Source organism: Schistocerca cancellata, chromosome 9 (assembly GCF_023864275.1).
Source record: "Schistocerca cancellata isolate TAMUIC-IGC-003103 chromosome 9, iqSchCanc2.1, whole genome shotgun sequence".
Lineage (NCBI taxonomy): Eukaryota > Metazoa > Arthropoda > Insecta > Orthoptera > Acrididae > Schistocerca > Schistocerca cancellata.
Genome location: NC_064634.1, coordinates 331,120,686 through 331,123,173, shown reverse-complemented (window position 1 = coordinate 331,123,173; position 2,488 = coordinate 331,120,686). Strand labels below are relative to the sequence as shown.

General features: G+C 45.5%; 1 non-coding gene across 1 annotated transcript; it reads right to left on the bottom strand.

Annotated features, from left to right (window-relative positions):
- Positions 1-1,674: 1,674 nt before the first annotated feature.
- Positions 1,675-1,749, bottom strand: Trnai-uau (transfer RNA isoleucine (anticodon UAU)). Its single transcript has one exon. It is a non-coding gene; the product is annotated as a tRNA-Ile (tRNA).
- Positions 1,750-2,488: the final 739 nt, after the last annotated feature.

Here is a 2,488-nt window from a genome sequence, read left to right as displayed (position 1 = left end):
GTTCAGTTGTGCGATCACAGGTATGCATCCTGGATTTTTGAGTACGATCCTGAGAGAAAGCAGCGAAGGGAGGAATGGCACAGGGGGACCTCTCCTCGACCGAAAGAAGTTCTAATGAGGAAATCAAAGACCAAAACAATGCTGATTTGCTTTTTTGACAGCAGGGGTATCGTGAATAAAGAATTTCGTCCTCCAGGAAATAGTCAACCTAGTCAATAAAAATTTTCTGGGTTTAACACCGCATTGTCGATGTGTAAAACTACCAACGTTTCGGTCATTGTTGCAAGTGACCTTCTTCAGGGTGTTTCTGTTTACGGCTGAATGAGAAAACTTTGTTTCTTATATACCTGCAGACGTGGCTGTTATCTAATTATGAAAGGCTGTTAAGGATGAAGGGATGTTAGTTCTTTATTGGTGTTTATATTATTTCCTTTCATTGGTGGAAACCTGGCCTTCTTGACTGCATTACTGCTTTAATAACAGCCACGCCTGGAGGTATACAAGAAATAAAGTTTTCTCATTGAGCAGTAAACAGAAAACACCATGAAGAAGGTGACCGAAACATCGGTACTTTTGCAAGGGTTATTCGGAAAGTAAGGAACGATCGGTCGCGAAATGGAAAATACAGTGAAAATGTGATGAAGCTTTTCACAGATGCCTTGGGCACTGTATCTAGTAAGCCCATTGATCACATCATGTGGCGTTTGTCAGTTGAGCCCATAGTGAGAACGTAAAGATGGCTAGAAATTAGCGTCTCCCGCCAAGTACGAGGGTCTGGCGAAAGATTTCGCCTGAAGCTATATACTACAACGGTCATGCAGTTCGTTCTACAAGATAATTCTCCCCCCCCCCCCCCCCCCTACCCACTCTGCAGGAGCTATGAAGATGCTCCTGCAGCGTTTTCGATGGGAAGTGTTTGATCAGCCACAATACAGCCCGTCACTGGCTACCTCTGAGGTTCCTCTCTACTCAAGTGAACACACTGGCGGCTGTCTTCTATAACGAGGGAATTGAAAAGTTGGTACAACGCTACGACAGATGTCTAAGTCTGAGCAGCGACTGTGTAGAGCTGGAAGGTGTAGCTAACCGTTACAAATAAAACAGTTTTGATTTTCACTGTGGTTTCCATTTAGCGACCTATCGTTCCTTACTTCCGAATAGCCCACGTACATATTGACAATGCGGTGTCAGACCCATAAAAATTTTATTGACTGTGACAATGGCCGACGGAGTCTACGTTTATAGTGAACCAAGTGTTTCATAAATATGTTCTTGGCGGGCTCAGGAAAAGGGTGAAACGAGTGAGACCGGTCACAGGAAGCAAATGTATTCTGCATCATAAGAGCGCCCAGTGTCACAGGGACACTTCCATCATGGGGTTTTGACCTCGAAAGGCATTCTTTTTGTTCCACACCCCATGTTCATCTGGTTTGAGCCCTTGTGACTTGCTTTCCAAAAATGGAAAAATTCTTAAAAGGACGTCATTTTGGGACTTCGGAGAACATTGAAAAGAATGTATACTTATATGGGTATGGTGTCTGTTCTTTCGGATATTTCCGAAAGAACAGAAACCATTGATGACCTGTAGCCGTCTAGAACGAAATTAGAATGATATTAATACCGTCAGCTGCGCACGGGCGTTGATACAGATCAACGGGGACAGACGAAAACGTGTGCCCCGACCGGGAGTCGAACCCGGGATCTCCTGCTTATATGGCAGACGCTCTATCCATCTGAGCCACCGAGGGCACAGATGATAGTGCGACTGCAGGGACTATCTCGTGCACGCCTCCAGCGACACGCACATTCTCACTTTGTATGTCCACACACTACATTCGTAGTATCCCACCCCATCACACTCACTGCTCGTGGAAGACATTCTTCCAAGTCCTGTTCGGACATGTCCGAAAGAACAGACACCATATCCATATAGGTATATAGTCTGGCGATACCGGCCATGACCTCCTCCTTCTGTGCGGATGCACACATATTCCTCGAACTCTAACGGGACTTGGAAGAAGGTCTTTCACGAGTAATGAGTGCGTTGAGGTGGGACACTACGAATGTAATGTGTGGACGTACAAGGTGAGAATGTGCGTCTCGCGGGAGGCGTGCGAGAGATAGTCCCTGCAGTCACACTATCATTTGTGCCCTCGGCGGCTCAGATGGATAGAGCGTTTGCCATGTAAGCAGGAGATCCCGGCTTCGAGTCCCGGTCGTGGCACACATTTTTCACCTGTCCCCTTTGAATTATATCAACGCCCGTGCGCAGCTGACGGAATTAATATCATTCTAATTTGAAAAGAATGTGTGCGATATGTTAAAGGCCCTACCATTCGAAGCCTTTCAGCGCTGCTACCAAGATTAGGCTGCCCAATGGAACTACTTTTAAGTCTACAATATTCCGGCTTTAAGAAAATAAAATACACCTCGCAGTTGAAAACAGTTACCGTGTAATGTTTGCATACATATAGACGAAGTACTTTTT